Source organism: Triticum aestivum, chromosome 7A, assembly GCF_018294505.1.
Source record: "Triticum aestivum cultivar Chinese Spring chromosome 7A, IWGSC CS RefSeq v2.1, whole genome shotgun sequence".
NCBI classification, from domain to species: Eukaryota; Viridiplantae; Streptophyta; class Magnoliopsida; order Poales; family Poaceae; genus Triticum; species Triticum aestivum.
The window spans coordinates 545,106,785-545,131,913 of NC_057812.1; positions in this window are offsets into that span (position 1 = coordinate 545,106,785).

Here is a 25,129-nt window from a genome sequence, read left to right on the forward strand (position 1 = left end):
GACTCCGAAGACATCGACGGTATGGACGACGATGCGGGAGACGAAGAGGAACCACTGCCCACAGGGCACTGGACAGCCACCTCATCGTACAATATATACATGGTGGACACACCCAAAGAAGGCAATGGCGACGAGACAACGGAGGATGACCCTCCAAGAAGCAACCCAAGCGCCGACGTCAGCGGCGCCGCTCTAAGTCCCGCCAAAGCAAAATTGGTGATACCGGCACATGACATAATAACACTCCGGATAGTGCCGAAGACAACAACAATCCCCTCCAGCAAGATTTAGAGCAGGAGGATGGAGAAGCCAGCCCTCCTAAGAGAGCGGCAGATGGAGAAGTGGAGGATGATAATTACATTCCCCCCTACGAAGATGAGGCAAGCCTCGGCGATGACGAATTCGCCGTGCCAGAGGATCCTATCAAACGAGAGCGCTTCAAGCGCCGGCTTATGGCCACGACAAATAGCCTTAAGAAAAAGGAGCAGCAGCATCAAGCTGATCAAGATCTGCTAGCTGACAGATGGACTGAAGTCCTCGCGGCCGAGGAATATAAACTCAAACGCCCCTTCAAGAGTTACCCAAAATGCAGGTTGCTACCCCGACTGGAGGAAGAAGTGTATGACGCGGCCGATCGGCCACCTCGTGGCCGCGATAGAGAGGCATTCCAGCCAAAAACTCAGCCTGCACCCCGACGCCATTCAAATACAAAGGCATGGGGAAATAAGCCAGACCTGCGAGATGTATTGGAGGACAAAGCAAAACACGCAAGATCGATCTACGGATCCCGAGGGCGCGCCACTATGAAAGACGATAAACGTCATGGTGGATACAGTAAAAGTAAGTCCGGCCGGGCCGACCACAGCGGACACGACTGAGGGAGTCATGGATTAGGGGGTGTCTAGACAGCCGGACTATGTCCTTCGGCCGGACTGTTGGATTATCAAGATACAAGATTGAAGACTCCGTCCCGTGTCCGGAAGGGACTTTCCTTGGCGTGGAAGGCAAGCTTGGTGATACGGATATGCAGATCTCCTACCATTGTAACTGACTTTGTGTAACCCTAACCCTCTCCGGTGTCTATATAAACCGGAGGGTTTTAGTCCGTAGGACAACGTACACATCAACAATCATACCATAGGCTAGCTTCTAGGGTTTAGCCTCCTCGATGTCGTGGTAGATCTACTCTTGTACTACCCATATCATCAATATTAATCAAGCAGGACGTAGGGTTTTAACTCCATCAAGAGGGCCCAAACCTGGGTAAAACTTCGTGTCCCTTGCCTCCTGTTACCATCCGGCCAAGACGCACAGTTCGGGACCCCCTACCCGAGATCCACCGGTTTTGACACCGACATTGTTGCTTTCATTGAGAGTTCCTCTATGTCATCGCCATCAGGAAGGATGCCTCGCCCCGTCTTTAAAGAAGGCACCGTTGCTAAGGGAGCTTTGGCTGTCGGCCAAACCCTCCAGCTAGGTGGTTTTCTTATGACCGCCTGTTCGGCTTCTGCGCCGACGATGACCTCTCGAGCCATCGAAAACAATCTTCATGTTAGCTCGAAACTCGCCGAGCAGTTAGATCCAATGGAGCTCTCCTCCATAAACGAGCTCTTGGATTGCTTCGCCGCCCTGGGAGTCGCCACGGATTACCACCAGATTGGGCCTAAACTCGATCTGAGAGAGATTAACTCTCCCCAAGTCACCCATCACATTGCCGTGGTAGAGGGACAGTGCGGCGACCCTTCATCTATCTTAAGGACTCGCTACGTCCGGATTCCCGATCCCTCCAAGCCGGATACCCGCGGAGGGGAGGATATCACTCAAGACCTGAATTTAGAGTCAGGGGATGGGCTGGATTCATTGGACAACATCCAGGAATCCAAATTTTTGAGTTCGGAAATTCCTCGGCCTCTGAGCCTTAGATGGGGTGAGGCTTTGGATTTAATTACCAGAAAACACAGAGGTCTCACCCAGGCTTCAGATTTAATTACCAGAAGAAAGCCATATGCCACCCACCGCCCTCCAAACTATCCCCATTACTTGGCCCTTCGCGGTCTAGTGGCTTGACATGGTTGGACCCCTTAAAGGCAGAACCCACAAGCAAAAATACTTACTGGTCATGGTCGATAAGTTCACCAAATGGATAGAAGCCAAGCCTGTTAAGACGGCTGAATCCGGACCGGTGATAGACTTTATATCCGAGGTTGTACACCGTTACGGCGTCCCCTACAACATCATCACTGATAACGGCACGAACTTCACGGCCGACGAGGTAACACTCTGGTGCAAAAACATGGGCATCAAGCTCGATTATGCTTCCGTCTATCACCCACAAACTAATGGCCAGGTCGAACGTGCAAATAGCCTTATCATGAGCGGCATCAAACCCAGATTAGTGCGGTCCCTCAAGGAATCTAACACGCACTGGGTAGAGGAGCTCGACTCCGTACTCTGGGGGCTGCGGACCACACCGAATCGCACCACTAGATACACACCATTCTTTATGGTGTACGGCGCAGAGGCAGTTTTGCCTTGCGACATAATTCATGACTCACCTCGAGTGCGCATGTACGAAGAAAGAGAAGCCAAGCTCGACCGGCAGGACATCTTCGATGCATTGGAGGAGGAGCGTGACGTGGCAAAAGCACGTTCCGCATTCTATCAATAGCAGGCTCGAAGATACAAAAGCAGAGAAGTATGGGCCAAAAATTACAATGTTGGCGAATTAGTTCTACGACTTCCGGACAAGAAAAAGGACAAACTCAAGCCCAAGTGGGAAGGTCCCTTCATAATTGACCAAGTCCTGACTGGTGGAGCGTACCGCCTACGGGATGCATCGGATAACCGACTCGAGCCAAACCCATGGAACGCAGCCCGTCTCCGAAGATTCTATGCCTAGCGCCGGACTCTGTGTTTGTCTCCTTCCTCTGTCCATTTTTTATATATTTTCTGTCTTACATTTCTCTTCTTCTTCTCTCTCTCTTCTAGCCTCTAAAGCCTCATAAAGTGACGCACTATGTGCGCTCATTAAACCTTGGGGCTTCTTTAAACAGAAGCTTATTCATACGGGATTCATGCCCAACACATGTGTCACACTTCCGCATGTACCTTTTATTCACCATTATATGCATCGATATGACTTAAGTTTTGGCCAAGCTGGGTTGCCTGGCTCTTGTGCTTACCCCTACGTTCCCGATTGTTCACCTAGGTGGTAAAGGGAGCACCTCTGCGTTTATTACTGTCGGGTCAGCCGGACGTGTACCTCAGACTGGGTGAAGCCGAAAGCTAGCGTTCTTAAGGGAATATTCGGTCGGTGAACTAAAGATGATCTTTTTTTATTTTTATCTATACGCCCCCAGATGTTTTTCCTGCATTTCTTTTCGCAGCATGGACATGCACCTTAGGGCATGCCTCCCAGGGAAAGGAACCCCTAAAGGAACTATTCTCCCTGGAAGATGTTTCTTACTAACCATGTAATATAACATAACTAGTCGGGCACTTGTCTGTTCAAGCCCTAATGACCCCTACGCCCGGTCTCCATGCATTCCCCGGTTCCTATATAACCGCATGGGAATTCGGACACACTCCAGACCGTTAGGTTCCGAGGCTGAAGCGAAAAGGTCGACCATGAAAAATGATCTACAATCCGGCTAGAAGGCATTATAAATGTCAATTAAATTACATAGTCATTTTGACTGATTGTATTCCTCTTCAATACCATCTAACAGGCTGTCTAATTTACAGTCCTGCTGGGAATACTTTGCGGCCAACTCTACTTGGCCATATACTAAGCTTACAGGGATCTCCTTCCCATCGGGCCCTACAGGACCGACCTCGGCCATGTGGTTGGGGTCAGCCTTTGCGTACCGCGTCTTCACCATGGCCCAGGCCTCCCTAGCGCCTTGACGGCAGGCTGATATCTTCCACAATCGGAAGCGCTGCCGTGCTCCCTTTAGCTTCTCCGCAAGTTCTCCAAGACCATCGGGCATGGAGGCGGATGGCCACAGGGCCTGGGCGACGCCTTGCATCGCCTGCCAAACTCGATTGAGCAGTTGCGAGAGATCGGGAAGAAGGTCACCCGTAGAACCAGGCATCTCCTCTGCAGGACGAACTGTTAGCACACCTACAGACATTGCTCTGTTAGTCGACTTCCCCGCCGAACTTTCTTTCAAAGGTTCGTTCAAGCACTTACTAAATATGCCGCGCCGAAGCCGCTGATTCTCCTTCACGGAGTGTGACAGCTGAGCACGAACATCTTTCAGCTCGACGCCCAGCTTGGTGTTGGCATCTTGGAGATCGTTCTTCTCCCGCCTCACCTTTGTCAGCACCTTCTCACCAGCCTTTAGCTGGCGTAGGACGTGTTGCCTTTTCGGATTCAATCTAGCGCCATCTGCAATTTCATTTGTCAGATTCGCACCAATGTTGTGCTTCGCAAAATACTTATCTTTCGAAGTGTATATTACCAGAGGGGGTCTCCTTGGGCTCCCCTGCCGCAGCTAGTGCGGCCTCAAGTTGGGCTTTGCACTCTGCCAGCTCCTTGGATAGTAGGGAATTATTTTCTGTAAGAACCTGCATAACAAATGATCCTTAAATCAGTTATTCTAACTGTTTCAAGTCTCGGGGGCTACTGGTATATACATATAATTACCAGAATTTTCTTACCCATATGTCTTTTACATACTGCTCCGTGGCTCTGGCTAGACCATTTTGAGCGGCACAGAGGTACGCATCTCCCGAGTTGAAGGCATCTAATGCCCCTTGGGAGAAACAAGCGTCGCGAAGAATTGTCCGGAGACGTCTGTGGTTCATGGCACTCTCCACCTCAGAGTTGGTGGCAGACAACCCGTCCACATCCTCCGTCGGAACAGCGTCTGGCGCGCGCCTTGCGTTCGCCTCCGCCTCTGGACCAGGCTTTGGAGCCTGGCTGGTGGAGGCGCGATTGGCAGCCTCTCCGGATATAGTCCGACGATGTCTCTTTGTCCTGAAAAGAGCGCAAGTGTCAATATGCCTCGAAGGTATAACACCTGGGATAAGGGGGCGCGACATACCTTTGCACTGACGCCTCGGTCCGGACTACACTTCTTTTCTGCCCGCGGGGCCCTACGGCCCCTCGTTGGCTTGTCACCGCAGGTTTGGCCTTCCGCCTTAAAAACCTCCCCTGCAAAGTTCGCTTGCAATTAGGAAACTGAACACGAGTGGGCGGACACCTATTCGGGGTACTGGGACTTCGATCTCAGGTACCTGGGGCGTCAGGATTAGCCCTGGGTAATCGGCCGTAATGGCCACCAAGGCGTTGTCCTTGCTCAACTGATGGAACACTCCATCAATCAGCTCCACAGAGATGTCCGGATCCTCTTGAGAGGCCGGGTCGAGGGACCGTCCTGGGTCCTCGGGTTGTGGAGGAGGGCTGCTTATTTCCTTAACAGCCCGATGTAGTTCCTGCGTTGAAGTCGTCAAACTGAATATTTAACAATGGGAATACAAAACGGATGGACAAGTAAATACGGCTGCTTACCCAGCTTAGGGGATTGTGCATGGAGAATCCACCCTGAGGGTTGACGCGGAGAAATTCCTCCTCTTCTCCCTTATACAAAGTGGACAAGATCTTTAGTAGAGCGGCAGCTGAATCCGGCCCCTTACGACCGTAGTGGGTGGCGTCGTCCTCCCCGTTGAAGTCCCACATGGGGTGGCTTCTATACTGAAGCGGCTGCACCCCCCCACCTAATGCATTCAGCCATAACCCCGATCATGGTTAGTCCGGAATGGGCTAACAATCTTATTCGGCCCATCAGGTAAAGGATATCCCTGTCACCTCCCCTCTGAGGGCTCCGTGGGCGCCAGCTTAGGCGCTTCTTTAAGGGAGCACTGTTGAATTCAGGGAGGCTGATCCGGATAGGATATGGCAGCAGGACGTCTTCTATATAAAACCATTCCGAGGGCCAATCTTTGGACGCCTTCTTTGGGGTTCCGGACAGATATCCGGTCCTGGCGGTGCGCCACACTTCGGCTCCGCCCACTTGATACATTGACCCCTTCTGGGAATGGGGCATGAGGCAAAATAGCTCCTTCCACAGTCCGAAATGAGCTTCAACACCCAAGAACAGCTCGCAGAGGGCTACAAAGCCCGCGATATGCAATACTGAGGCAGGCGTGAGATGATGTAGCTGGAGGCCGTAGAACTCCAGCAGCCCCGGAGAAATGGATGGATTGGAAATCCGAGCCCCCTTATTAAGTAAGGGACAAGGCACACCCGCTCTCCTTTGGAGGGATTAGGGGCATTCTCTGCTTGCTCTCCGTCGTTGTAGACGGCAAGACCGTCTCGAACCGGGACCATATAGGCCGGGGGGAGAAATCCCTTGGTCTGGAGCGTCACTAGCTCGCTATGCGGGATGGAACATCTCTCCCAATATCCAGGCTTAGGGCTGGAAGGGCGAGGGGAGGAGTTGCGATGGCTGGCCATGGTGGAATGGACCTTTGTCGGATGCGCTCTGATGAACACTCGCGGAGGGGAGAAGGTGTGGATTGGATCTAAATCATCGTCCCCTTAAATAGGGCAGCTCATTTACGCGGCTAGGGGTGTGAATGTAAAAACACTCAGACTTTTCTTATTCGTTTGACATGTGGGAAGTGGCCATTATTGGGCGTAGAAGCCAAGGAGCGCAAATATCTACAAGAAACCAGACTTTATTCAGCAGGTACACGGAATTTGGAGGAGAACCCGCCTTGCAATGCCGAAGACAATCTGCACGCCGGACTCATCGTCATTGAAGCCTGGTTCGGGGGCTACTGAGGGAGTCCTGGATTAGGGGGTGTCCGGACAGCCGGACTATGTACTTTGGCCAAACTGTTGGATTATGAAGATACAAGATTGTAGACTCCGTCCCGTGTCCGGAAGGGACTTTCCTTGGCGTGGAAGGCAAGCTTGGCGATACGGATATGTAGATCTCCTACCATTGTAACCGACTTTGTGTAACCCTAACCCTCTCCAGTGTCTATATAAATCGGAGGGTTTTAGTCTGTAGGACAACGTACACATCAACAATCATACCATAGGCTAACTTCTAGGGTTTAGCCTCCTCGATCTCGTGGTAGATCTACTCTTGTACTACCCATATCATCAATATTAATCAAGCAGGACGTAGGGTTTTACCTCCATCGAGAGGGCCTGAACCTGGGTAAAACTTCGTGTCCTTTGCCTCCTGTTACCATCCGGCCTAGACGCACAGTTCGGGACCCCCTACCCGAGATCCGCCGGTTTTGACACCGACAATGACTCATTCGAGCTGCGTCACGATATAGCCCAATACAGAGGCGCCGCACACCCCTTATGCTTCACAGACGAAGTCATGGATCATCAAATCCTAGAGGGTTTCAAACCCGTGAATATAGAATCATATGACAGCACAACAGATCTTGCGGTATGGATCGAGGATTTCCTCCTCTACATCCACACGGCCCGCGGTGATGACTTACACGCCATCAAATACCTCCCCCTGAAGCTCAAAGGACCAGTTCGGCATTGGCTTAACAACTTGCCACCAGAGTCCATTAGCTGTTGGGAAGATCTGGAGGCCGCATTCCTTGACAACTTTCAGGGCACTTATGTGCGACCACCAGATGCTGATGACTTGAGCCACATAATTCAACAGCCAGAAGAATCAGCCAGGCAATTCTGGACTTGGTTCCTAACAAAGAAAAATCAAATCGTCGACGGTCCGGATGTAGAGGCCCTAGTAGCTTTCAAACACAACATCCACGACGAGTGGCTAGCCCGGCACCTTGGTCAGGAAAAGCCGAAATCTATGGCAGCCCTCACGACACTCATGACCCGCTTTTGTGCGGGAGAAGACAGCTGGCTGGCTCGCAGTAATAACATATCAAAGAACCATGGTACTTCGGATACCAAGGATGGCAATAGCATGTCACGTCACAACAAACATAAGCACCGCATTAACAGCGACAATACCGAGGATACGGCAGTCAATGCCGAATTCAAAGGCTCTAAACCCGGTCAACGGAAAAAGGCGTTTAAAAGAAGCACTCCGGGCCCATCCAGTTTGGACCGCATACTCGATCGCTCGTGTTAGATACACGGCACCCCCGACAAGCCAGCCAACCACACCAATAGGGATTGTTTGGTATTCAAGCAGGCCGGCAAGTAAATTGCTGAAAACAAAGATAAGGGGCCACATAGCGATGACGAGGAAGAGCCCCGGCAGCCGAACACCGGAGGACAAAAGAGGTTCCCCCCCACAAGTGCGGACGGTGAACATGATATACGCAACCCACATCCCCAAGAGGGAGCGGAAGCATGCGCTCAGGGACGTATATGCGTTGGAGCCAGTCGCCCCAAAGTTCAACCCATGGTCCTCCTGTCCGATCACCTTCGATCGCAGGGACCACCCCACTAGTATCCATCACGGCGGATTCGCCGCACTGGTCCTAGACCCAATCACTGATGGATTTCACCTCACTCGAGTCCTTATGGATGGAGGCAGCAGCCTGAACCTGCTTTATCAGGACACAGTGCACAAAATGGGTATAGACTCCGCAAGGATCAAACCCACAAAAACGACCTTTAAAGGCGTCATTCCAGGTGTAGAGGCCCATTACACAGGCTCAATTACACTGGAAGTGGTCTTCGGATCCCCGGATAACTTCTGAAGTGAAGAATTAATCTTCGATATAGTCTCGTTCCGTAGTGGCTATCATGCACTGCTCGGGCGAACCGCATTTGCGAGTTTCAATGCGGTACCGCATTATGCATACCTCAAGCTCAAGATGCCAGGACCTCGGGGGGTCATCACAGTTAATGGAAACACACAGCGCTCTCTCCGCATGGAGGAGCACACTGCGGCCCTCGCAGCAGAAGCACAAAGTAGCCTTTCTAGGCAATCCACCAGTTCGGTGTTTCAAGACCCGAACACATTCAAGCGCGCTCGGAGTAATCGGCAACTAGACCGCCTGGCACGACCTAAGCTCGCGTAGCAATGCGGCCCCCACCCCAGTCCCAGCCAAATGACGAAATTCGTGCCACGCGTACATAATTACGCATTAAAAATACCATGGGCACAGGCGGGGAGGGGGCACAACTACGGCACACCCCAATAGGTGGTTTAAACCACACTAGGGGCTTCCCACTTCGTTATTTTTTCTCTTTCAGGAATTTAATATCTGGAAACCCTGTCCGGCAGCATGATTGTCGAACACATGATGTAGCAACCAAGGAGGCAGAAAGCTACGTCACACCACGGAACTCCCAGGTGGATTACGGTAACGAGTGAAATATTTGCTTTAATACTATTCCTCAGCTTGCCCTTGGAAGGGACATAGTCCTACCTTTTGCTTATCGCACTATCTGTATCATTCTGCTTTAACACACCTTTTTGAATAAACAATGCATAGCATTAAGACTATTATTGCATTCTTATTTTTTTATATATGTGTTCATTAATGACGCCTTGCAACTGTACACTTTGGTACGGCCAATACAACAGGGGCTTAAGTACCCCCACAATATGGTGTGAGAAGTCCGAACACTTTCACAAGTGCGGCACCCCGAACTTATAGCATTATATGCATCAGCTTCGAATCATGTCTTTGGTCAAATGTTGGGTTTGCTCGGCTCCTATGTTTTGGTACCTTATGTTCCGCTCTATCGGCTAAGGTAGCACTAGGAGAACAACTGCGATTGTGCCTCGGTTCTGCTGGGCTAAGCACCTCAGTAGAGAAAGCTAAAACTGACTGTCATGATAAGGCGAGAGACTCGTCGCTGTTCGGCGAGGTTTCGAGTCCCTAAAGACTTATGCCGCTTAGAGCGAGGAGCCGGTCCTGTTCGGCTTAAAGGCGTGTATCGCGCCCCGAATTCGGCCTTCCGAATACCAGGGGCTTTGCCGAAATTTAAAATTATAGAATTCTATGGCTAAGTGAGAGTGATAAAGCATTATTAGTCCGGTTGCCTTGTTCATTGTGCTGAGCACCTCCCTCGAAGGACCCAAAAATGGGAACAAGAGTGCTCAGGTTTATCCCGAACACCCCAGCACTAGTGGCATGGGGGTAGAAGCCGAGGACTAGCCATCTCTAAGATTGGATAAATAGCCAAACAGAAGGTAATATTTTAAATTCAAACAAGCATTGCATAGCACATATGAAACAAGTTTTCATCATACAGGATCACACGAGAAAGTTCACTCAAATATTACATCGTTTGGACATTCGTCCGCTACAAGACGGGCACCCTACAGGACACCCTCATAATAAATTTCGGGGGTGCGATGCTCCTTGCCCTGCGGCGGTCCTTCCTTAATCAGCTTCACGGCGTCTAGCTTGGCCCATTGCACCTTCGCACGGGCGAAAGCCCGGCGTGCACCTTCGATGCAGACGTACCACTTGACGACTTCCAGCCGTGGACAGGCATCCACGAGCCGCCTCACCAGGCCGAAGTAGCTGTTCGGAAGGGCGTCGCCAGGCCACAACCGGACTATAAAGCCCTTCATGGCCTGTTCGGCCGCCTTGTGTAGCTCGACCAGCTGCTTTAGCTGGTCACTCATAGGCACCGGGTGTTCGGTCACCGTATACTGAGACCAGAACAGCTTCTCCGTTGAGCTTTCCTCCTCGGCCTGGTAAAACTGTGCAGCATCCGACACGCTGCGGGGCAAATCTACGAATGGTCCTGGAGAGCTCCGGATTTGGGTAAGTAATAGGTAATTTACTTTCACATGCTTGCTTTGCATATAGAATGCCTTACCCGCCGCTATTTTCTTCATCGCGTCAATCTCCTGGAGGGCCTTTTGGGCTTTGGCCTTGGCACTTTTTGCACTCTCGAGGGCTGCGGCAAGCTCAGACTCTCGCGTCTTCGAGTCAAGCTCCAACGCCTCGTGCTTCATCACGAGAGCCTGGAGCTCTTGCTGCACCTCGCCCACCCGAGCCTCTTGCCTTTCCCGCTCGGTGCGCTCCTTGGACGCTTTGTCTTTGGCCTTGGATAGCGCTTGCTTCAGGGCCGCCACCTCGGTCGTGGCCCCTGGCAAATATACGATGATCCTGTCATTTTGCAATCACGCCTTCTTTTATATATACATATCTATAGACAGTGTATTACTTACCCTTGTTCTCCTCGAGCTGCCTCTTGGCAAGGCTGAGCTCTTTCTTGGACCCCCCGAGGTCCTGCTTCAGTGTGGCGACCTCCGCAGTCAGTGCGGCTAAGGCCAGCAGCGAAGCCTGCATACGCATACAGACATAGTTATGTTGGACTCCTGCGGTATTATTTGATCCTCTATTCGGCTTTTCTTTTTGAACACCAAACAGAGCATCAGGGGCTACTGTCTATGCGGTAATATTTTTCCTATATTTCGAACACTTACCTCAAAGCCTGTTAGAAGGCTGGCACAGTCTTCAGTCAATCCGCTCTTGGCGGACTGAACCTTCTGGACCACCGCACTCATAATAGTACGGTGCTCCTCGTCGATGGAAGCGCTGTGAAGCGCTCCCAGTAGATTGTCCGGCGCCTCTGGATGGACAGAGGTCACCGGCACATGCATTTTGCCCCTCTTGGAAGGAGGCCGCCTGCCCGAGTCCGGAACCACTGGAGGTTCCGGCGCGGTGTTCGGCTGAGGGCCGAACTCGGAGCCCTCAGGGGCCTTATTCCCTCTGCTCCCGGAGTCCGGAAGGTCGCCTTGAGGCGCCTCCGGGACTGTCTCCCCTTGACTCGGTGCCTCTTGAGACAATACCTTGGCGTCGTCCGCAGGGCAAGGGGAGGTGGCGGTCGGAAGTGGATCGCTATCCATATCCGACGAGCCCAGGGAGCCGTCCGACGATACATTGATACGGGCTCGTGGCGGCCTGCATAATCATATTTGGCGTTAGTAAAGCAGTGTGACAAAGGAATGCTATGTGTTACTCTAGTATCCGAATACTTACGACTTCGCTAGGGGCTTGGCCCTGAGCAGCCAGTCGTCTTCGCCTTCGGCGGCGGTGGTGGAACTGTCCGGAAGGAGAGTCCTTCCCTTCTTGGACCGCTCGGCCTCCCAGTTGGGGCGGCCTTCCTTTTCTTGCCTCCCCCATCTGAAGGGGGAGCATCTTCTTCTTCCTCCTTGTTTTTGGGGGAGGAGTGTGTCGCAGAGTTATCGGACAATGAGTCCGATGACGCCTGGCGTCGGGAACTCTTTCGGGTTCCCTTGGCCTTCTTGGTCTTCTCCGGCACCTTGTAAGGAGCCGGAGTCAACATCTTCGTCAGGAGAGCGTCTGCTGGGCCTTCGGGCAAAGGAGCCGGACAGTCGATCTGTCCGGCCGTCTCCTGCTAGTCCTGTCAAAGGTACGGGAGCTTAGATCCCGCATAGAGTTAAACTATGAAAAAAAAGTATCCTGTGAGAGGTAAAATAGCTTACCATGTTGGCTTGGCGCTTCGCGCAGAATCCACGATCCTCGATAGTGGGAGGGGGAACCTCAGCACCCTTGAATGGCACCTTCCAGGCATCCTCATGAGTTGTATCGAAGAGCCTGTTTAGAGTTTGGTGATTGGCCGGGTCGAACTCCCACAAGTTGAAAGCCCGTTGTTGGCACGGAAGGATCCGGCGGATGAGCATGACCTGGACTATGTTGACGAGTTTGAGCTTCTTGTTCACCATGTTTTGAATACATGTTTAGAGTCTGGTCAGCTCTCCCGAACTACCCTAGGACAGGCCCTTCTCTTGCCAGGAGGTGAGCCGCGTGGGGATGCCAGATCGGAACTCAGGGGCCGCTGCCCCTTTAGGGTCATGCGGCTCGGTGATGTAGAACCACCCCGATTGCCACCCCTTTACGGTCTCGACGTAGGAGCCCTCGAGCCATGTGACGTTGGGCATCTTGCCCACCATGGCGCCTCCGCACTCCGCCTGGCGGCCGCTCACTACCTTCATCTTGACATTGAAGGTCTTCAGCCATAAGCCGAAGTGGGGCTTGATGCGGAGGAAGGCCTCGCACACGACAATAAACGCCGAGATGTTGAGGATGAAGTTCGGGGCCAGATCGAGGAAATCCAGGCCGTAGTAGAACATGAGCCCCCGGACGAATGGGTGGAGAGGGAATCCCAGTCCGCGGAAGAAATGGGTAAGGAACACTACCCTCTCATGGGGCCTGGGGGTGGGGATGAGCTGCCCCTCATCTGGGAGCCGGTGCGCGATGTCGTCGGGCAGGTATCCGGCTCTCCTCAGCTTCTTGATGTGTCCCTCCGTGACGGAGGAGACCATCCGCCTTCCTCCCGCTCCGGACATTGTTGGAGAAGGTTGAGGTGGGAAATGCGGACTTGGGCGCTGGAGCTCGAGTGTGCGAAAATGGATGAGCAAAGGAGGAAGAAGGCGTGGATGAAAAGGTGAATCCTTATCCCTTTATATGGGCGGACGAAACTATGCGTCCCCACTAGCCTGGTAAAACTCGCTTATCCCCCAAGCGCCGTAATCGATGGCGCAGTTGGGTTACCCACGCCCGTATTGATGAGAATCCCGCGATAAGGGGACACGATCTCTGCTTTGACAAGACGTGTCAAAAAACTGCCTCGCGTTATGTGCGGGGCTAGTTAAAGGAAACGGTTCGAATAATCACCGGGCCATGACATAATGTCGTGTTGCCAAAACAAGTCAGCAAATTAGATTTGTGGAAATATTATTCTCTCTACGGTGGTATGTGGAACTTATTTTGCAGGGTCGGACACTATCCTTGTATTCAAATTCTTCGTGATGTATTCGGAGGAGGAACCCGCCTTGCAATGCCGAAGACAATACTGCGCGCCGGACTCATCGTCATTGAAGCCTGGTTCAGGGGCTACTGAGGGAGTCCTGGATTAGGGGGTCTCCGGACAGCCGGACTATATCCTTTGGCCGGACTGTTGGACTATGAAGATACAAGATTGAAGACTTCGTCTCGTGTCCGGATGGGACTCTACTTGGCGTGGAAGGCAAGCTAGGCAATACGGATATGGATATCTCCTCCTTTGTAACCGACCTTGTGTAACCCTAGCCCTCTCCGGTGTCTATATAAACCGGAGGGTTTTAGTCCGTAGGACACAATAACATACAATCATACCATAGGCTAGCTTCTAGGGTTTAGCCTCTCTGATCTCGTGGTAGATCTACTCTTGTACTACCCATATCATCAATATTAATCAAGCAGGATGTAGGGTTTTACCTCCATCAAGAGGGCCCGAACCTGGGTAAAACATCGTGTTCCCTGCCTCTTGTTACCATCTGCCTTAGACGCACAGTTCGGGACCCCCTACCCGAGATCCGCCGATTTTGACACCGATAGGGCCCATGAGGGTGGAGGGCGTGCCTGGAGGGTGTAGGCACGCCCCCTACCTCGTGGCCTCCTGGTTGATGTCTCGACGTAGGGCCCAAGTCCTCTGGATCATGTTCGTTCCGAAAATCACGTTCCCGAAGGTTTCATTCCGTTTGGACTCCGTTTGATATTCTTTTTCTATGAAACCCTAAAATAGGCAAAAAAAAACAATAATTCTGGGCTGGGCCTCCGGTTAATAGGATAGTCCCAAAAATAATATAAAAGTGTATAATAAAGCCCAATAATGTCCAAAACAGAATATAATATAGCATGGAACAATAAAAAATTATAGATACGTTGGAGATGTATCAAGCATCCCCAAACTTAATTCTTGCTCGTCCTCAAGTAGCTAAATGATAAAAACAGATTTTTTGATGTGGAATGCTACTTGGCATAATTTCCTTGTAATTCTTCTTAATTGTGGTATGAATATTCAGATCCGAAAGATTCAAGACAAAAGTTCAATATTGACATAGAAATAATAATACTTCAAGCATACTAACTAAGCAATTTTGTTTCTTCAAAATAACATGGCCAAAGAAAGTTATCCCTACAAAATCATATAGTCTAGCTATGCTCTATCTTCACCACACGAAGTATTTAAATCATGCACAACCCCGATGACAAGCCAATCAATTGTTTCATACTTTTGGTGTTCTCAAACTTTTTCAATCTTCACGCAATACATGAGCGTGAGCCATGGACATAGCACTTTAGGTGGAATAGAATGGTGGTTGTGGAGGAGACAAAAAGGGGGAAGATAGTCTCACATCAACTAGGCGTATCAACGGGCTATGGAGATGCCCATCAATAGATATCAATGTGAGTGAGTAGGGATTGCCATGGAATGGATGCACTAGAGCTATAAGTATATGAAAGCTCAACAAAAGGAACTAAGTGGGTGTGCATCCAACTCGCTTGTTCACGAAGACCTAGGGCATTTTGAGGAAGCCCATCATTGGAAAATACAAGCCAAGTTCTATAATGAAAAATTCCCACTAGTATATGAAAAATTCCCATCATTGGAGACTCTCTATTATGAAGATCATGGTGCTACTTTGAAGCACAAGTGTGGTAAAAGGATAGTAGCATTGTCCCTTCTCTCTTTTTCTCTCATTTTTTTATTTGGGCATTTCTATTTTTTATGGCCTCTTTTTTTATTTGGGCTTCTTTGGCCTCTTTTTTTGGTTCGGAGTCTCATCCCGACTTGTGGGGGGATCATAGTCTCCATCATCCTTTCCTCACTTGGTACAATGCTCTAAAACAGATCATCACACTTTTATTTACTTACAACGCAATACTTAGAACAAAATATAACTCTGTATAAATGCCTCCGGCGGTGTACCGGGATATGCAATGAATCAAGAGTGACATGTATGAAAGAATTATGAACGGTGGCTTTGCCACAAATACAATGTCAACTACATGATCATGCAAAGAAATATGACAATGATGGAGCGTGTCATAGTAAACGGAACGGCGGAAAGTTGCATGGCAATATATCTCAGAATGGCTATGGAAATGCCATGATAAGTAGGTATGGTGGCTGTTTTGAGGAAGGTATATGGTGGGTGTATGATACCGGCGAAAGGGGCGCGGTATTAGAGAGGCTAGCAATGGTGGAAGGAAGAAAAGTGCGTATGATCCATGGACTCATATACTTATTGCAAAAATCTACAAGTTATCAAAGCAAAGTATTACGCGCATGCTCCTAGGGGGATAGATTGGTAGGAAAAGACCATCGCTCGTCCCCGACCGCCACTCATAAGGAAGACAATCAATAAATAAATCATGCTCCGACTTCATCACATAACGGTTCACCATACGTGCATGCTACGGGAATCACAAACTTTAGACAAGTATTTCTCAAATTCACAACTACTCAACTAGCATGACTCTAATATCACCATCTCCATATCTCAAAACAATTATCAAGTATCAAACTTCTCATAGTATTCAACACACTCATAAGAAAATTTTATTATTAATCTTGAATGCCTAACATAATTATAGAAAATTACCATGCTATTTTGTAGGACTCTCAAAATAATCTAAGTGAAGCATGAGAGAACAATAGTTTCTATAAAACAAATCCACCGACATGCTCTAAAAGATATAAGTGAAGCACTAGAGCAAAAACTATATAACTCAAAAGATATAAGTGAAGCACATACAGTATTCTAATAATTTCCGAATCATGTGTGTCTCTCTCAAAAGGTGTGTACAGCAAGGATGATTGTGGAAAACTAACAAATCAAGACTCAAATAATACAAGACGCTCCAAGCAAAACACATATCATGTGGTGAATAAAAATATAGCTCCAAGTAAAGTTACCGATGGAAGTAGACAAAAGAGGGGATGCCTTCCGGGGCATCCCCAAGCTTTGGCTTTTAGGTGTCCTTAGATTATATTGGGGGTGCCTTGGGCATCCCCAAGCTTAGGCTCTTGCCACTCCTTGTTCCATAATCCATCTAATCTTTACCCAAAACTTGAAAACTTCACAACACAAAACTCAAAATAGAAAATCTCGTGAGCTCCGTTAGCGAAAGAAAACAAAACACCACTTCAAGGTACTATAATGAACTCATTCTTTATTTATATTGTTGTTAAACCTACTGTATTCCAGCTTCTCTATGGTTTATAAACTATTTTACTAGCCACAGATTCAACAAAATAAGCAAACAACACACGAAAAACAGAATCTGTCAAAAACAGAACAGTCTGTAGTAATCTGTAGCTAACACAAGATCTGAAACCACAAAAATTCTAGAAATAAATTGCTGGACGTGAGGAATTTATCTATTAATCATCTTCTAAAAGAATTAACTAAATATCACTTTCCAAATACAAATGGCAGCAATTCTCGTGAGCGCTAAAGTTTCTGTTTTTTATAGCAAGATTAAAAAGACTTTCCCCAAGTCTTCCCAACGGTTCTACTTAGCACAAACACTAATTAAACACAAAAAACACAACCAAAACATAGTCTAGATAAATTATTTATTACTAAACAGGAGCAAAAAGCAAGGAATAAAATTAAAATTGGGTTGTCTCCCAACAAGCGCTATCGTTTAACGCCCCTAGCTAGGCAGAAAAGCGAAGATAGATCTAGGTATTGCCATCTTTGGTAGGCAATGCATAAGTGTCTCTCATAATAGATTCATATGGTAATTTAATTTTCTTTCTAGGGAAGTGTTCCATGCCTTTCCTTAACGGAAATTGGAATCTAATATTCCCTTCCTTCATATCAATAATTGCACCAATTGTTCTAAGGAAAGGTCTACCAAGAATAATAGGACATGAAGGATTGCAATCTATGTCAAGAACAATAAAATCTATGGGCACATAATTCCTATTTGCAACAATAAGAACATCATTAATTCTTCCCATAGGTTTCTTAATAGTGGAATCCGCAAGGTGCAAGTTTAAAGAGCAATCATGAAAATCACGGAAACCTAACAAATCACACAAAGTCTTTGGAATCGTGGAAACACTAGCACCCAAATCACACAAAGCATAGCATTCATGATCTTTAATTTTAATTTTAATAGTATGTTCCCACTCATCATAATGTTTTCTAGGGATAGAAACTTCCAACTCAAGTTTTTCTTCATAAGATTGCATCAAAGCATCAACGATATGTTTAGTAAAAGCTTTATTTTGACTATAAGCATGAGGAGAATTTAGCACGGATTGCAAGAAGGAAATACAATCTATCAAAGAGCAATTATCATAATTAAATTCCTTGAAATCCAAAATAGTGGGTTCATTAATATTTAAAGTTTTGACTTCTTCAATCCCACCTTTAACAATTTTAGCATCAAGATCTAAAGACTCCGAATTCTTGGAACACCGTGTAGGTAAAGGTGGATCATATTCAGTCCCATCATTATCAAGATTCATATTGCAAAACAAAGATTTAATAGGGGACACATCAATAACTTTTAGATATTCATCTTCATTATCATGGAAACTAGAAGAACATGCTTTTATAAAACAATCTTTCTTAGCACGCATCCTAGCAGTTCTTTCTTTGCACTCATCAATGGAAATTCTCATGGCTTTGAGAGACTCATTGATATCATGCTTAGGTGTAATAGATTTAAGTTTTAAAGGATCAACATCAAGAGAAATTCTATCAACGTTCCTAGCCAACTCATCAACCTTAAGCAATTTTCTTCAATCAAAGCATTGAAATTCTTTTGCGAAGTAATAAATTCTTTAATATTAGATTAAAAATCAGAGGGCATCTTATTATAATTACCATAAGAATTGTTGTAGGCATTACCATAATTATTAGAGGAATTACTAGGATACGGCCTAGGATTAAAGTTTCCTCTATACGCGTTGTTACCAAAATTATTCCTACCCACAAAATTCACATCCATAGACTCATTATTATTCTCAATCAAAGTAGACAAAGTCATATCATTAGGATCAGAAGAAACACTTTTATTAGCAAATAATTTCATAAGTTCATCCATCTTTCCACTCAAAACATTAATTTCTTCTATCTCATGCACTTTCTTATTAGTAGATCTTCCAGTGTGCCATTGAGAATAATTAACCATAATATTATCTAGGAGTTTAGTAGATTAACCTAAAGTGATTTCCATAAAAGTGCCTCCCACGACCGAATCTAAAAGATTTCTAGAAGCAAAATTCAATCCGGCATAAAAATTTGTATAATCATCCACAAATTCAAACCATGCGTAGGGCAATTACGTATCATTAATTTCATCCTCTCCCAAGCTTGTGCAACATGTTCATGATCAAGTTGCTTAAAATTCATAATATTGTCTCTAAGAGAGATGATCTTTGCACCTATTCGACGAATCAATACTATTTTTCGGCAAAGACGAAAACCAAGCTTTAGCATGATTTCTAAGCGAAAAAGGAATAGCTTCAATTTAACAATATCATTATCCACATCTTTCTTCTTTTGCATATCACACAAATCAACGAAGATATTTAGATGGGTAGCGGCATCTTCACTAGGAAGGCCGGAAAACGGATCTTTCATGACAAGATTCAGCAAAGCAGCATTAATTTCACAAGATTCAGCATCAGTAAGAGGAGCAATAGGAGTGCTAATAAAATCATTGTTGTTGGTACTGGTAAAGTCACACAATTTAGTATTATCTTGAGCCATTGTGACAAGCAAGCAATACAGCACACAAGCAAACGAGAGACGGGCAAAAAGAGGCAAATAGAGAAAGAGAGGGAGGACAGAGAGAGAGAGGGCGAATAAAACGGCAAGGGTGAAGTGGGGGAGAGGAAAACGAGAGGCAAATGGAAAATAATGTAATGCGAGAGATAAGGGTTTGTGATGGGTACTTGGTATGTTGACTTTTGCGTAGACTCCCTGGCAACGGCGCCAGAAATCCTTCTTGCTACCTCTTGAGCACTTGCGTTGGTTTTCCCTTGAAGAGGAAAGGGTGATGTAGCAAAGTAGCATAAGTATTTCCCTCAGTTTTTGAGAACCAAGGTATCAATCCAGTAGGAGGCCACGCACGAGTCCCTCGCACCTACACAAACAAATAAATCCTCGCAACCAACGCGATAAGGGGTTGTCAATCCCTACACGGTCACTTACGAGAGTGAGATCTGATAGATATGATAAGATAATATTTTTGCTATTTTTATGATAAAGATGCAAAGTAAAATAAAAGGCAAAGGAAATAAATAAGTATGGAAGATTAATATGATAGAAGATAGACCCGGGGGCCATAGGTTTCACTTGTGGCTTCCCTCAAGAGCATAAGTATTCACGTTGGGTAAACAAATTACTGTTGAGCAATTGACAGAATTGAGCATAGTTATGAGAATATCTAGGTATGATCATGTATATAGGCATCACGTCCGAGACAAGTAGACCGACTCCTGCCTGCATCTACTACTATTACTCCACAGATCGACCGCTATCCAGCATGCATCTAGAGTATTAAGTTCAAGAGAACAGAGTAACGCTTTAAGCAAGATGACATGATGTAGAGGGATCAACTCATGCAATATGATGAAAACCCCATCTTGTTATCCTCGATGGCAACAATACAATACGTGCCTTGCTGCCCCTACTGTCACTGGGAAAGGACACCGCAAGATTGAACCCAAAGCTAAGCACTTTTCCCATTGCAAGAAAGATCAATCTAGTAGGCCAAACCAAACTGATAATTCAAAGAGACTTGCAAAGATAACCAATCATACATAAAAGAATTCAGCGAAGATTCAAATATTCTTCATAGATAAACTTGATCATAAACCCACAATTCATCGGTCTCAACAAACACACTGTAAAAGAAGATTACATCGTATAGATCTCCACAAGAGAGGGGGAGAACTTTGTATCGAGATCCAAAAAGAGAGAAGAAGCCATCTAGCTAATAACTATGGACCCATAGGTATGAAGTAAACTACTCACACTTCATCGAAGAGGCTATGGTGTTGATGTAGAAGCCCTCCATGATCAATGCCCCCTCCGGCGGAGCTCCGGAACAGGCCCCAAGATGGGATCTCGTGGATACAGAAAGTTACGACGGTGGAATTAGGGTTTTGGCTCCGTATTTGGTAGTTTGGGGGTACGTAGGTATATATAGGAGGAAGGAGTGCGTCAGTGGAGCAACATGGAACCCATGAGGGTGGAGGGCGCGCCTGGGGGGGGGGGGTAGGCGCGCCCCTACCTCGTGGCCTACTGGTTGATGTCTTGACGTAGGGTCCAAGTCCTCTGGATCATGTTCGTTCCAAAAATCACGTTCCCGAAGGTTTCATTCCGTTTGGACTCCGTTTGATATTCTTTTTCTGCGAAACCCTAAAATAGGCAAAAAACAACAATTCTGGGCTGGGCCTCCGGTTAATAGGATAGTCCCAAAAATAATATAAAAGTGTATAATAAAGCCCAATAATGTCCAAAATAGAATATAATATAGCATGGAACAATAAAAAATTATAGATACGTTGGAGATGTATCAATCATGTTTACCATTAATGCATCTTCCTATGAAGAGAGCAAAATTATGTATGGCAGGAAAATGAATGCTCCCCATGGAGGCTTGTGTGATATTTCTAGTTTCTCCAACGGTGATGCTAGCTAGGAAATCATTATATGCAGATTTGTGAGGCTCACTAAGAAGGCCCCATTATGAAATTTTGCATGCATCACAACAGTCTTCTAGGTACATGGTATAAGATTCATCATAAAGATCAAATAAGACAGCATGAGTATTACGCTTAGATGAAAACTCAAACCTCCGCACGAAGGAATCGGTGAGATAATAATATTGTAGGCACTTGTCTGACAAGAAATCCTCAAGGCCAGCATTTTGTACGTATGTATAGAAGTCATCCTTGAAACCTGCACGAACCATAAATTTGTCGGATGGCCATTCACACTGTTTCACTTGAGCTTCCCTTGGTGGTTCAAGGTCCGGTTCACGTATCGCGTGCCTCGATGCTTGCTTCCTCAAAGAACCACCTTGGTACACTTTCCTAGACACTTTTCTTCCTCTGAAAAATTTCTGAAATTTTAGTGACTCAAAATAAAAGTGAACCAAACTCAACAAAATTGATAGCAACTACTCCTACAAGTGTCTAGAGGCTATATCCTGCACCAAAACTACTTTGGACCATATAAATTTGACATGCATGCTCAAGAACAAGGTCACCATAGCAGCAAGAATTTGCAATAAATAAAGCACTAGAACAAAAACTAATTGGACCATTGAAGGAGTCACATATCGAAGAACAATCCCCAAAGCAGTTTTGTGAATGGAGCTTTGAGCAAGGAGATCGAAAATGGCAGCAAATGAGCAAGAACACGAGTTTGAGCTATGGAGTGATTTTTTTCTGGAGGAAGAGGAAGAGGATGGTGCTGGAATAAGTGGAGGGGGCACCTGGGGTCCACATGGATAGGGCGCGCCCCAGGGGGTGGGCGCGCCCTCCACCCTTATGGTCAGCTGGTGAGGCCTCCTGGTGTGTTCTTAGCACCAGAAATTCTAAAATATTATATATAAAATCATACTGAATTTTCATGGCATTTGGAGAACTTTTATTTTTAGGACATTTTTTATAGCACGGGTAATTTAGAAAACAGACAGAAAATACTATTTTTGCTTTATTTATTCTAAATAAGAGAAAGTAAAAGATGGGTACAAAGATTTGTCCTTCTAAATTCATCCATCTCATGCCCATCAAAAGGAATCCATTAACAAGGTTGATCAAGTCTTATTAACAAACTTCTTCTGAATGACATGAAACCAGAGAATTTTCGAATAACACTAGGTTACCTCAATGGGGATATGCATTTCCCCAACAATAAGAATATCATATTTCTTTTTGGCAATAGGAAGAGGGAATTCAAAACCTCCAATAGTAATAGTTGAATTTTTTCCAATAGAGTTGATATTATGGACTAGAGGTTGTTTCTTCGGAAAGTGTACCGTATGCTCATTACCATTAACATGAAAAGTGACATTGCCTTTGTTGCAATCTATAACAGCCCCTACATTATTCAAAAAGGGTCTACCAAGGATGATCGACATACTGTCGTCCTTGGGAATATCAATAATAACAAAGTCCGTTAAGATAGTAATGTTTGCAACCACAACAGGCACATCCTCACAAATATCGATGGGTATAGCCGTTGATTTATCAACCATTTGCAAAGAGAATTGAGTAGGTGTCAACTTATTCAATTCAAGTCTATGATATAAAGAGAAAGGCATAACACTAACACTAGCTCCAAGATCACATAAAGCAGATCTAACATAATTTCTTTTAATGGAGCATGGTATAGTTGGTACCCCTGGATCTCCAAGTTTCTTTGGTATTCCACCCTTAAAAGTATAATTAGCAAGCATGGTGGAAATTTCAGCTTCTAGTATCTTTCTTTTATTTGTAACAATATATTTCATATACTTAGCATAAGGAGGCATTTTAAGCATAACAGTCAAGCGCATACGTAAAAAGACAGGTCTAATCATTTTAGCAAAGCGCTCAAAATCCTCATCATACTTTTTCTTGGATGGTTTAGGAGTAAAGGGCATGGGTTTCTGAACCCATTGTTCTCTTTCTTTACCATGTTTCCTAGCAACGAAGTCTCCCTTATCATAAGGTTGATTCTTTGATTGTGGGTTATCAAGATCAACAATAGGTTCAATCTCTACATCATTATCATTAGTAGGTTGAGCATCAACATGAACATCATCATTAACATTAGAACTAGGTTCATGTTCATTACCAGATTGTGTCTCAACATCAGAAATGGAAATATCATTGGGATTCTCAGGTGTGGCTAAATCAGGTTCACTAGAAGCATGCAAAGTCCTATTAGTTTTTTCTTTTTATTAGAAGGACCAGGTGCATCAGTATTAGCTCTATGAGAATCTTAGTCAACTCTCTTAGGATGACCCTCAGGATACAAAGGTTCCTGAGTCATCTTACCACCTCTAGTCATAACCCTAAGAGCATTATCATTGTTCTTACTATTCAACTCATTAAGCAGATCATCTTGTGCCTTAAGTACTTGTTCTACTTGAGTTGTAACCATGGAAGCAAGTTTACTAATAAGCTTAAGATAATTCACAATTGTACTCATATAATCACCCAAGTGGTCAAGCATGTAAGCTTTACATTTCAATTGCCTACTAACATAAGCATTGAAGCTTTCTTGTTTGACAATAAAATTATCAAACCCATCCAAGCATTGACTAGCAGACTTGTTATGAGGAATATCACCTTCATCAAATCTACGGAGAAAGTTTACCTCTACTACCTGTGTCGGGTTATCAAGACCATGTATTTCTTCAATAGGTGGTAGACTCTTAACATCTTCAGCTTTAATACCCTTTTCTTTCATAGATTTCTTTGCCTCTTGCATATCTTCAGGACTGAGAAATAGAATACCCCCTTTCTTTGGAGTTGGCTTAGGAGTTGGTTCAGGAAATGTCCAATCATTATCATTACTCAATATATTATTCAATAGCAATTCATCTTGCTCAACAGTTCTTTCCCTGAAAACACAACTAGCACAACTATCCAGGTGGTCTCTGGAAGCATCGGTTAGTCCATTAAAAAGATATCAAGTATTTCATATTTCTTGAGAGGATGATTAGGCAAAGCAATAAGTAATTGAAGAAGCCTCCCCCAAGCTTGTGGGAGACTCTCTTCTTCAATTTGCATAAAGTTAAATATTTCCTTTAAAGCAGCTTGTTTCTTATGAGCGGGGAAATATTTTGTAGAGATGTAATAAATGATATCCTGGGTAGTACACACACAACCAGGAGCAAGAGAATTAAACCATAATGTATCATCACCCTTTAATGAGAAAGGAAACAATTTGAGAATATAGTAATAGCGAATTTTTTCATCATGAGCAAATAGGGTGGCTATATCATTCAATTTAGTAAGATGTGCCACAACAGTTTCAGATTCATAACCATAGAAAGGATCAGATTCAACCAAACTAATTAACTCAGGATCGATAGAGAATTCATAGTCCTTATCGGTAACAAAGATAGGTGAAGTAGCAAAAGTAGGATCATATTTCATTCTAGCATTCAAGGAATTTTTCTTTTAGCTTAGCTAACAATTTCTTAAGATCATCTCTATCATTGCATTCAAAGAAGTCTCTAGCAGTTTCTTCAGCCATAACATAACCCTCAGGTACAACAGGCAATCCATATCTTGGGGAGAATCACAATCTTTAGTTTCAATATCATCAGTTTCAGTAATTTCATTCTCTCTAACCCTAGCAAGTTCTTCATCAAGAAATTCACCTAGTGGCACAGTATTATCTTGCTAAGAAGTAGTTTCATCATAAGGATCATG